A 12,855-nucleotide genomic window follows, 5' to 3' on the forward strand; every position below is an offset into this window, starting at 1 on the left:
TCAGTGTTCAGGCGGATGTCATTTGTCACCTTGACAAGAGCAGTCTCAGTGCTGTGATGAGGTCTAAAACCTGACTGAAAAACATCAAATGAGTTGTTTATTAAGAGGAAATCTGTGAGCTGTTGGTAAACAACCTTTTCAAGGACTTTGCCCCAGATTAGAGATGGGCCGGTCATGACTCAGTTCAGCAGCATCAAGACTGCTCTTCTTTAGGAGAGGCTTTATGACCGCAGTTTTCAAAGACATTGGGAATGTTCCAGATTGAATTGACATGTTGACTATGTGAGTGAGTGGTGCTAACAAACTGTTCAGCACAGACTTTAGAAATCTGGTGGGTAACACATCGAGGCAGCATGTAGATCAGGCCTGGCCAACCCGCGGCTCACGAGCCGCATGCTGGTTTTATTTGGCTCTTTTACGTTCATATCAACATTTGTGTTTGTGTTGTGCCAGACGACGCTCTGCGTGTGCGGAGGCGCCAGCACGTTCATGGTGCGCACGGGCGCCATGCTTGAATCACCGTGCGTGTTGGCCCAGCGGTTAGCGACACGGCGTGCAGAGGTTCCTGAGATCGATACCCGACATAAACTCTTTATCTTGCATTTTTTTCCCTCGTCTCCTAACTACATAGTAAAAGAGGACTAGAGAGGAGCTGCCAAAACCCCTGAACTAATTTGTTATTGAAATTATTTGTTGTTTTTATTTGTGTTTCACTTTTCACATTTAATCTAGGTCTATATCCGACAAAGCCTAAAGATCTACCTATAGATCTAAATAATTGTATAATTTAGTATTATTTTAATTGTCAGTATTAAACAGGTTTTTATTTTTGTTTAACTAATTTGGCTATAGAAACACAATGTGTGACATCCAAAGTGTAGCTCAGGACCTGTATTCTTGTTCTGCCTTTGTAAATAATAAAAACTGCCAAGATTAAAATGGTCGATGTTGAGGAAATTATTAAATTTTGCCTAATAATTATCAATACATGCATATGCCATAAGGAGATGGCATCTCCTAGCTTTTACTATATGTAGTTGGGAGATGAGGTAAAAAAAAGGTAAAAGTGAAACACAAATAAAAACAACAAATAAATGTTCCCATTTATTTCAATAACAAATTAGTTCAGGGGTTTTGGCAGCATTCCTCTCTAGTCCTCTTTTACTATGTCGTTAGGAGACGAGGGAAAATAATGCAAGATTAAGAGTTCATGTCGGGTTTCGATCTCAGGAACCTCTGCACGCAAAGCCGTGTAGAGTAAAAAATGTGGCTCTTAGTCTCTGACCACCCTGGCCACCCCTGATGTAGATGAACTCAGACTGGTGATGATCTCCTGGACAGTTTTGTCAGTTACTGGTGCAAAGTGAGTTAGCTCTAAGTGTCTAGGTGGTTTTGGGGTAATTTTTGCATTGTGGGATTCATAGCATTTTTAATGCCCTGAACTTTGTCACTAAAGAATAATGCAAACTCATTACACTTGGATGTGGAAATGAGTTCTAACGGCAGCTGAGCTGGAGGGTTTGTTAATCTGTTTACTGTGGCAAACAGGACACGCGAGTTGTTACTGCAGCTTCCAATTATTTCAGAGAAATATCTTTCCCTAGTTCTACATAAGATTAGGTTGTACATGTTCAGCTTCTCTTTGTAAATCTCTTTTTGAACCTGGAGCTTTGACTTGCGCCATTTCCGTTCGGCCCTGCGGCACTCCCTTTTCTGTGCCCTGACCAAATCATCATTTCTCCATGGCGCCTTCTGCTTATTTTTAACCATTTTAGCCTTCATAGGGGCGATGGTGTCAAGAACATTCAAAATACTAGATGTAACAGAGTTCAACAAATCATTTACATTAGAACATGAGACATTTTCAAAGTTTATCACTGTACTATTAATGTGTTCCAGACCAGGAGTCAGCGTACCCGGCGCTTCCTCTTGATTCCCCTGCCGTTGGCATGGGATGGTGTCATACCAGAACCCAATGATGATCAGCTGCTTGGTCATCTTATTGAATTCAGAGTATTGGTATCAGTTATTAGGGAATTTGTTGCAATGCATGAAACTGACAACGTGATTGAAAAATATCTGGGGTTGTTTTGGGACGTCCTCACTCAAACAGAGCCCCTCTCAAAGTTTGCACAGGAAGTTGCAACATTTGTTACACCTTCTTGGTTGTCCCATAACATTATGCCATTTGAGCTGAGGAACACTTGAGCAAACTTTCAGAAGCATATGAATATGGTGGTGGTTGGATTGGTAGGTTTCTCAGTTTACTTGGATGACTTGGTCATGTACAGTGACTCTGGTGGGTCCTACAAGGTTTTGTAGCCATTTTTCAACAGTACTGTTACCTCTCATAGACTTCCTTAATTCTAAAGACAGGTTTGTTTGGTGCCAGCACAATTTGAAGGCTTTAAATCTCAGTTCATATTCACAATACAAATTGAAAGGGAGCCTTTTCCAGGGGGCGGTTCCAGGACGCTATTTTGCTAACTTGCCGACATTAACACTGGTGTGAAGAGGCTGGACTTGGCCGCCAGAGGCTGGAGTGGGATGGTGCTAGTACATATATGGTGATAGTGTTTGAACCAATGATTGAACATCACCACTTGTGTGGGTGATGTTTGTCAAACAGGCGATGAAAGATGTGAGCAATGACATCGTTTGATTTCCCATTTTTCAATGTGTTCCCAAAATTAAAGGAAAAAATCCTCCAGATGGTTGTCACGCAGCAATGAGAGTTTACAGACAGAGGTGCGTGAGCGGACTTCTTGTGTGTAACCGTGTAACCGTGTGGAACTTGCCCTTCCGCGAGCTCAGTCCCAGTTTCCCTGCTGTTTGGAGCGTTTGTCCTTAAGATATGCTTTGTTGCCAATTTACCCGCAATTTCTGCCCCGCATTGAGTTTCTTTTCCCGGCCCGACCTGCGGGTCATAACACAACCTGCTCATCACTAGTGTCCACAGCGCTGCGCTCTGTCTGCGTGTCCTGTATCAGGCAAGACAGAGGGAAGTTTCCTCTCACTCTCTCCTCAAATATAAAACCCACATAGGTTAATATTGGTCATTTATGAGGTAAATATTTACAACTCAAACATCCGCAATCTATAACTAACGCAAAGACAAAAGCCTCACCTCAACCTTGTGATGACATGCGAGAGAGATTTTTGGGAATAAGAAGGTGTTTTATGTGTAACCAATGGTTTAACCCTGGGGTCGGCAACCCGCGGCTTCGGAGCAGCGTACGGCTCTTTAGCGCCCTCCTAGTGGCTCTCTGGAGATTTTTCAAACATGTATAAAAATGGAACCAGATGGGGGGATATATTTGTTTTTTTAATAGGGTTTCTGTAAGAGGACAAACATGAAGCAAACATTCTTAATGTCAATGCTGTAAAAATGTTGCTTGTTCTGTAAAGATGTTGCTTGTTCTGTTAAAATGTTGCTTGTTCTGTTAAAATGTTGCTTGTTCTGTTAAAATGTTGCTCGCTGGTTTCAGTGCGACCGATGGACCAAAATATTTTTCATTGCCAATGCAGAAGGATTGTCTGCATGTTTGCTTTGTAATGAGAAGTTGTCAAATAGCAAAAAGAGTCATTAGGAAAGACATTTCCAGAATGACATGAAGGAATCTCCGCAAATACATTGAAGGAAAGGGACATTAAAACGGCAACGTCACCAATCGTAAATGTGATCAATATCGAACAGGCAACGCTGTTGTGCAGGTATGTGAACTCTGAGAGGAGAAATATATAATTGCAGGCTGTGTTCAATTCCACTGTTGCCCAGATACGGGGGGAAAGAGAAAAGGATTGTATTGTTATTGAGGTTATTGAGGGCTGAGTATTTATTTTTTTCGAATCCTGAAAACAAAAATTACTCAAAAAATCTGATTCCTTAATTTTATTTCTATATTTTCCTCAATGCAACAAAATATGAAACATTAACATTGTAATAGAAGTTAAACTTAAAGCATCAAATATCATATAGCAGAGTAGTCACTCTCTCCAGGGGGTGCTGCAGGAAAATAAACATTTAATCAGGAATGTTCATTATGTATTTGTAGCCTTGTCATTATGATTGGAGGCTAATATAGCTAATATACACTCAAAGCCTTTGTTTCCTTCATATAAGGCTTATATAAGGCTTTTCCATTTTTGCGGCTCCAGACAGATTTGTTTTTGTTTTTTTGGTCCGATATGGCTCTTTGAACATGAAAGGTTGCTGACCCCTGGTTCAGCCAATCAGAGCCTAGTTGCCAGACAGCCCTGCCGAACAAACTTCTTGCTCCTTAATAAGTATGAATTGGCTTTAAGAGCTGAGTAACGGTGCTGCGCTCTTTAAATGAGTGGGGAAATAACCATGTCAAATTGGACTGTATTCATTATATAATTTATAATTTGTGTTATTTATGTCCATGAATGTTGTTTTATTATGATTATCTCATCCATATGGGGATAGTAACACGATTCCAGTGCAATAGTTTTGAGGTGTATTAGTTACAATTCTGGCCATTCACAAACCACGCCTTTAGTCCACCTCATATTTTGGCATAATCACACCTCTTGTTTAGAACTCCACCCCCTGCGCTGTCATCAATTGCACCGACTGCAAGATGTGACGAAATGAGCTCCGCTGCGCCCACATGAACGCTGCCTCCGGGGGCAGAATACGGCCCACATTCCTCTGAGCTGGTCCAGTTCACATTCACCATACGCTTTTTTCAATCGAACCAAATGATCAGTGAGACTTATCGCCCCTTCGTCTGTAGAGCGCTGTGTACACTATCAAGCAGAGTGATGACAAAGAAACGTGAGAGAGAGACCCGGGACTTTAGCACTGGTTGAATTGATTCTTTGGCTTTTACAGCTCTAACCCAGAACCTGCCCCCATATGTGGCGCTCGGTGTGAGCTGTTGCTGTGTTACTTTTAGTGGCAGTTAGCAGCCAACTTAAAGGTGCATTTACCGCCAACTACTGTAGTTGTACGTCTTCAAAGTATGTGTTTGTGTATGCCCAGGAAAGCTCGGAATGCCCAGGGTAAAGAATATGCAACACAAATCTTAAAAACTGTTCTTTCAACAGTAAAGACGGCTAAAGTGATGTTTTCTGCTACATTTAGCTTTACAAGATTGTTATTTCTGTAATTAGTCACAAATAGTCATCAGTATTCATCGCATGTTCATCAGTAATTATAATTAAACCAGACTTCGACTAGCTCCTGTTACTTTCACGTCTTTCTGCATTTCATTGATCCAGTTAAAATTGCTATACTTTTCCAAAGAGCTTCGTATTAAAATGTATTGAAAGTTGTATCTTGGCACGCATCATTTTCACTTACCCCTGCTTGAACTTATCTTTATATTTCTTTAAGATAATATCTTTAAAGTAATACCTAATACCTATATATGTTTTTTTTATTTTTACATGATAATCAATACTTTTTGATACCTTGTAATATGTTGTACAGTTACATCTAACCCCTAAAAAAAAAATGTCTATATACAGCTCATCTATTTACAGTAGTGGACATGGGCTTGTCAACATTTTAAATGTAGGCAAACAATATTACATTCGCAGGGATTATTACGTCTGTGGGTGTTACGTGAGGTACGTAACCTGGAAATTAAAACAATTTCAAACTGCTTATTGAGATTCTACAGTTTACACTATGCACAGCCAAGTCTAAAACCACATACTTCGCTGACCAATACCATATTATATGTCAGAGAAATCACCCTCAACATCTATGAGTAAAGCTCATCAATATGAATGGCACCTACGTAGATGTTTGACTCTTTAAATATGATGACTTAAACCTTCTGTGGAAGCATCGCCGTACTTGACAGAACACTACCACAATGTGTTGAGTCTCTCAGTCCTGCACTGATGGCAAATACAATTAACCCTACTTCAATTATTTTACAACTGTAACCTTTTCACATAAATATCCCTGACCCAAGAAGCTCCAAAATAAGAAGACTTATGGGATCCATAATTAATCATCAATTAGCTAAGCCAACAAACCACTTTAAACATCGCATTGAAAGACTCTCCTCCCAGTTTAAGTCAATAGTGCGTTAGGTAATGCTAGGTTTGATACATGATCTACTTACAAAGCTCATTAGTGGGAGGCAATTAGCGAGACACTTTCAATGGGGGCTGGAAGAAGGAAGAGTTGTGATGTTGCCGTTACATAAATCCGATGAGGTCACAACAAGCTAGCAGGCAATTTGTAGACAATATCAATCAGAAAATACATGATTATATTCAGAGAAAACATCTGTTAGCAAATGAGAATCAAAGTATTTTAAAAATGCAAAACACCCAGTCTCTATTACGAGCAAACTAAAAACCATACACCAATTGTTCTGGGTTCAACATTTGTAGTTTTAAAGCTGGGGTACTTGTCCGTCTCAATCAGACTGAATTTTAAAAGACTGAATGGATCACAAATTCGGGAGAAAGAGCCGTGTTCATCGCTCTTGTCTAAATGCTTTGCAAAGGGAGCGGATTCACTGAGCGTTGGCGGTCCAGCTCTGAAAAAGCTGAATATTTCACAGTATAACATCAAATCTATTTCGATGGAGAAAAGGAGGTGGTGCCAAGTTACAGGTCAGGTCTGTGGAGAGGTGAACCTATTCAATGTAAGAATCTATGTTTTTCAGGGGAAATTTTTAGCAATAAAAGCACATGTACCGGTAAATGGAACAAAATGCAACATCATTGTAATGTAATGTATTGTTTAGTTTCATGCCATACCAGACAAAGCTATAACATTTGACAATAACAAGACAAGCATGGAATGTTGCATAGTTCTCTTTTAATAATACTATGGGGAGTATGTTATATTCTAATGGGGTGATTGATCTGTTGCTTATTATAACGTTGCGTGCTATTCCAGGCTTGTCACATACCTTTAGACAATGTTGGTGACCATATTGCGTAATAAGAAGGCATGAGTTAATTCATTCACATTCATTAATGAAACCATGTGCATTGTGACACTCTTCAACACACAGAAGAATATGTGATTGTAGCTTGGAATGTGACAGTAAATGACAGACCTCAAATGTCACATGAATCACACGCCAAAGCAGATTTATTATTGCGCTCGTTCCTATCTTGAGAAGCATTGTGTTCTGTTCCCTTTAGAAACCTACATCAGTTCCACATTGATTACAGTGCGACAGTTTTTCATTGATTCTGTGCGATGCGCAAAACACACCACCCACTTTGCCTCCATGGATTTGGTGTTTGAGCGGTGGTGGTCCCAGCGGCTCACTGTGCAGATACGCAGCCACACTTCCACATCACAGTCCACTCCATGGACACAGGCAGGCCAGGTTACAGTTTAAATCTGTGGAGAGGTTAACTCGCAGTAAGCAAGCCTGTTTTTCAATGTATTTTTGAGCAATAGAAATGGAAAAAAGGTGGAACATTCCTCGTAAAACAATAACTTTGGAAACAAGCATGTCATGGCCCCTCCATCTCAAAAGTTCAATAGTGCACCTTTAATGACACAAACAAAGACATGGGGTGTGAAAAGCTTTAAGAGCTTAAAAGCTCATTTGTGTTATGTGAAAATGTGTTATGTGAAAATGTGTTATGTGAAAAAATGGCCCTTAAAGGCGCAATGGTTGATTTTTCGATGATTTGAGAACGCAGTCGGAACTTCCGCCTGTGGACTGATACAACACACACCTGCGTTTGTTTCTTAGCGCGACGGATCGCATCGCATCTCTCGTCTCCCGGAGATTTCAGTCTCTTCTGAGTCAGCTCGAACTGTCTTTCTCCCTCTTCATTTTGTCCCGTACACTGAGGGAACTATATTATGATAGATCCATGCGCTTAGGCACGCAGAACCGTGCTGCTCTCGGGGGACGAGCTGCACGCGGCTGCAGGTGAGCGGTAGGTGCGTTTTATGATTGATACGTGGCAGGACAAATCGTTTGTCCACGCCACGAGGAAATGAGACTTTGGCCCAAAAAAATCGTCCATTCAACCTTTAATAAATGACTGTTTTGCAGGGTTTGGCAGTGTGCGGACCCCCTCGATCACAGTTCATAGGATTATTCCCATTCATCTTACGCACAAATGTGTCAACACAAATTTGAAAAAAAAAGGTAAACGTTGCTGTGAATCAGTGATTGCATTTTATTAAAGACAGCACAATAATCGTCATCAAAGTTGCAATTTCACACTCAAAATATTCAGCTTCAAAGCATCGAGAACGCACAACTCATGTTCAGCAAAGCACCGTACAAATACTGCAGTACCAACAAAAACATTACATGAATACTGTACAGTGATATGTGACCACAGCAGTAGATGCAACACTTACTTGGTTAATTTTAGCTATGTGTGGAATATGTTTCTTGTTGTTCAAATACAATTATTTATTATTTATTTCAATTTCAAACCCTTTTTTTTTTTTTTGCTTGTTTCGGCTCAAACCATGATCCCATTGTTCTTAATTTCCTTTCTTTGTATTGATCAGCACTTTTTGATGCAGGTCAATTAAACTCCTAAATTACATTGGCTTCTGTCCCATGTCTTTGCCCTTTGCAGCTGCTGCACTGGCAAATAGAAGAAATGCTGACATAAGAGTCTCTTTATTGGGTTTGGACATTATTAGACACATAATGCACTGAAAATATTATATTTTTTGGTCTTGATGTGAGTACCGTAGCTGCTGCTAACGTGTGGTTTATCACAAGTCAAGTCAAGTCAGTGTTTAGTGGGATTTGTTTTTTTTAATATCTTTTTTTCCAGGATCGATCCGGGAGTCGAAAGTGAGCCCGTACACTCTGGATGCTCGTACCACTTAAGGCCGCCTTTGGACCCATTAAACAGGTCGCTTATGTCTTATGGCACTGGAGACACTTTTGGACTGTTCTGATCCGCTCCGAAGCAAACCAGTCAAAACGTGGCTTATGTAACATTTCTGGTAGAGTATCCGCCACCTGTCTGTCTCTATGGAGATTATTATTATATTATTATTGTTTGACCTGTTATTGGAACTAGCTCTGGGCTCCAGCTCCACAGTTCTTCCTTAGCATTAACAGTGCAAGAGGAGCAGGCGGACGCGCTCTGGTGCTCTGGATCCTCTCTGTTGGATTGAATATTCACCGGACGGCCACAGCCCACCGCTTTTCAGTGAAGTCGTCAAAATGAGACAAGACTTTATTAAGTTATTTGAGACCATAGACAATAAGTGATGAATTGAAAAAAGACATTCCATTGTTTGAAGAAAAATCAAGCTCCAAACCGTGAGTAAATACCTATATACGCTGTTAGTTATCGCATGGACTCCCAAAATGACGTGAAGAAGATTTGTTGCTTTACTGTGGAACATTCCAGGCAAAGACAATGACACATCCATTTAACAAGCAGGTGGTACTTAATGTGGTACGGCCAAAGGATATGTTATGCCAGAGAAGAAATACATAAGGTGCTCAAATCCCACAGCTCAGTCAATAATATACAGTACATTTCTCCCCATTTCAACATTGCTCTTTCCCAACAAAGTTTCCTTCCAATAACAGTTTTCCCCTGGGACGGACTTGCTGTGCTGTAACCGATCCGTATTATAGTGTAATGTGATGGACTAATGCAATCTTCTGTCAGTTTCATATCCAGTTTGCTCTTTTACTAAGAACAGTCACAGCTTAAATTACTACAAACTTTATAACAAGAAGTGTGGGGTTCCCCAACTCATAATCTCATTCATTTTTCATTTAAAAATGTCCAAGGCTTCTCTGATGACATTTGTAATCAATTATTGAGAAGTACTTGGAAGTGAGATTTGATCTGCATGTCGACGCCTATACCGCAGAGGCACTCAGACCTGTTTACATGCTTCTCTGGGGCCGTTCTGTCGCACTATAAAGTCAAAGTAAGTCATTATACATGTTTTACTGCCAGCTTTTTGACTAAATATACATATATGAGACCTAAAAGTGCTGCGCTCTCATCCCGCTGTGACAGAAGTGGTTTGTCCAGGATTTATTTGCTCAGAACAGCCTCCCATCCCAAAGAAACTACTTCTCTCATTGTTTTCAAAAGCAGATTCGATATCCAGATCACTGCTTTTGAAATACTTTTACATTTTCCTTTTGAAGTACATTTTTAAAGGGATATTTCAATACTTTTACTAAGTAAATCTTTTCGTACTTTAAGACTGTGTTGCACTGTTTCTTGGCACACCTTACCTTACCAATCTTTACAATTTAAAATACACTAATATGCCTTTCTTCTTACTCCAAACAGTGCGTGTTGATAATTGCCACTAGAGTACTGGTAATAGTGTCTTGACTACACTTTGGCCATTAAATAATAAAATAATAGTCATACTCTTTGTTGTGGTCAAAGGTTAGCAAATACGATTGAACAAATATCTTTCCTGTTGTGACAGAAAATGTTGTGTTGAACTTTTAATGGGTTTGTAAGTAAAATAAGACAAGAAATTGAACGTTTGAGTGTTGTTGTTCAGCTTAGTGACACAGGCTATTTGGGTCTGGAGACACCTGTCTGGTCCCCCGCTGTTTCCCCTTCACTCCGTTGGCAGATATATTGCCCGCTTTCACTTTATTGACATCACCGCCCCCTTGTAATGTAACATAATTGTCCGGGCATTTGCACCGCTAAAAGCCCGCGCTGACAACCTGTGTTTAGAAGAAAATGTCCAGTCATTATCTTGAATCAAGAGAAAAAGACATCAGGACTTTGATAGTGGCACTGCAGATGAAGGTAGAAGAAACATTATTTGTGAAGCAATTGTAAAAAAATAGTAGGTTTTTTGATCACGCCTCCGCTCCCCTCTGTAGCCTTCCTCAGAGGTGTCACTGGGTGCTACAATGCTGGTCTATCTGTAGCACCCAGTACGACGACAGCGCCAGCTACAGTCCGACTTCTTCAGAACTGTATCCCAGGTGTGAGAAAGTTGATATGCCCCCTCGTCCTGATTTACTGTCTGTCTGGAGCCCACGTTTCCGGAGCTCAATGGTATTTGTTGCTCTCTGTGCCTGGGACGTTAGCGTTGTCCATGAGGTGGTTCTCCCTCTTACACTGGTCTGTAAATCTTTATGAATTTGATCAATGACATGGTTCAATATTAAGATATGGGATAACGTATGTAAAGAATGGTTTACATTTTAAAGTTAGTTAAGTAGTACTTATGGTTGGTTAATGTGAATGTGAAGAATGGATTGAAAAAAAAAATGCAACATGTTAACTTGAATTGTTCATCATCCCGATTAAGTAAGTCAGACTTCAAGAGCGCCCAAACAGTAAGAACAAGTTTGCTTAAAGATGCTTAAACAACAACTAAGTAAGTGTCCTTTTTTTAGTATTTTGAAAGGTTTGAAAAGCCACTTATCCCTCAGACTAAATACCGTAATCCTTTTGAAGCGTACAGTCCACAGAGATGTCTTGTATTAAGGGCCACTTCACATACAAATACACTGTTAATCTGTTGTTGAGCATAAACATCCCAAAAGCCACTTGTTTGAGCATTTAAATGAGAGAATGCAAATATTTTTGGCTAAACATTTTTTCAACATTTTGAGGCTTTTCGAGACTTGAACAAAACACAACAGATAATTCACCAAGACGTTTTAGGGGTTTTGTCTACGCCAAGATTGTTGATGTGAGAGACCACCGCAGCAGTTGAGGGTTAAATTCCAAACTAGACGTGGAGAGTGCATGTCCTGTGTTTATCTTTTGTCTATTCATGAGAAAGTTAAGATACTGAGCTCTTTATCTCCTTGAGTGGTGAGCGTACTTAGTCCCTTTGTAATTTAATTGCAGGTTTTCTCTTTCCGCTTTCATCGCTCAAATACCTGCTTGACTGAATGGAAAATCAAATGTGACAACTAACTAATTGACGTATTCAGTCTTTGGCCCCTGTAATTGCTGGGATAAGCTCTAATAATCAACCATCAACCTATACATATATACAGCTAAATAAATATTGCCTTCAGTTCTGTGTTTGATACTGACCTTATCTTGATTTCCTTAGTGTGACTAATTCAAACTGAATGGAGTATAAATGAAAGTTGTTATCTTCAGAAGAAAATCAGTTTCGTCTACATGTTTTGTATAGATATAAGGAGGTGTACAACTACTGCTGGGATATATAGACTGACGAAACAATAGTTAAAACAAACATTTAAATAAGTAATTTTCTTTTTTTTTGTGTTTACTGATGCACTTCAGAAGGGTTGACAAAGAATATGAGGATGTAAGCTTCCAAATGATGAGTGGCATGCTCGACATCTTGACCGTCCCCTGTGGTCAGACGATTGACAAACGAGAATACAGTTGATGAAGACGAATTCAAGAGGTCTAACTGAAAATAATCAAGGCCTCTTCAACCTCTCTCCCTCGACTTGCAGTATTTGGCTTTACACTTTTGCTTCATGCTTTTCGTTGTACAAGGACATATATATGAACTATATTCAATAAAAATACAAATCTTTTCATCTTTAGAGGTTAACAAAGTCACAACACATACACATCAAAAACTCGCTAAAGGCCGACATTTTGATTCAACATTGTAAACAAACTTTTAGCTAATTTACAAATGGCACAATATTTGTCCTTTATATAATTTTGTCCATTGAATCAATGTCACAAAATAAAAAGACTTGTTTGGTAAATTATCAGATACATTGATGAAAACATTAAGCTTCAGCCATGCCCTCATGCTGAAAGGATGCAAAGAGTAAATCCTGAACAGCTGAATGTGTTTCAATTGCAGTATTGAAAATATGTTTTTCATGTAGCTGTCTTGTGTGAATTATCAGGCACTTTGAGTTAGTTAAGATTACTTTGCATCAGGTCAGATTTTATCATCAACGGTTG

This window comes from Eucyclogobius newberryi, unplaced genomic scaffold (genome assembly GCF_026437365.1).
Source record: "Eucyclogobius newberryi isolate DKJ021-1_F unplaced genomic scaffold, fEucNew1.0.hap1 SCAF_1, whole genome shotgun sequence".
Taxonomy (NCBI): domain Eukaryota; kingdom Metazoa; phylum Chordata; class Actinopteri; order Gobiiformes; family Gobiidae; genus Eucyclogobius; species Eucyclogobius newberryi.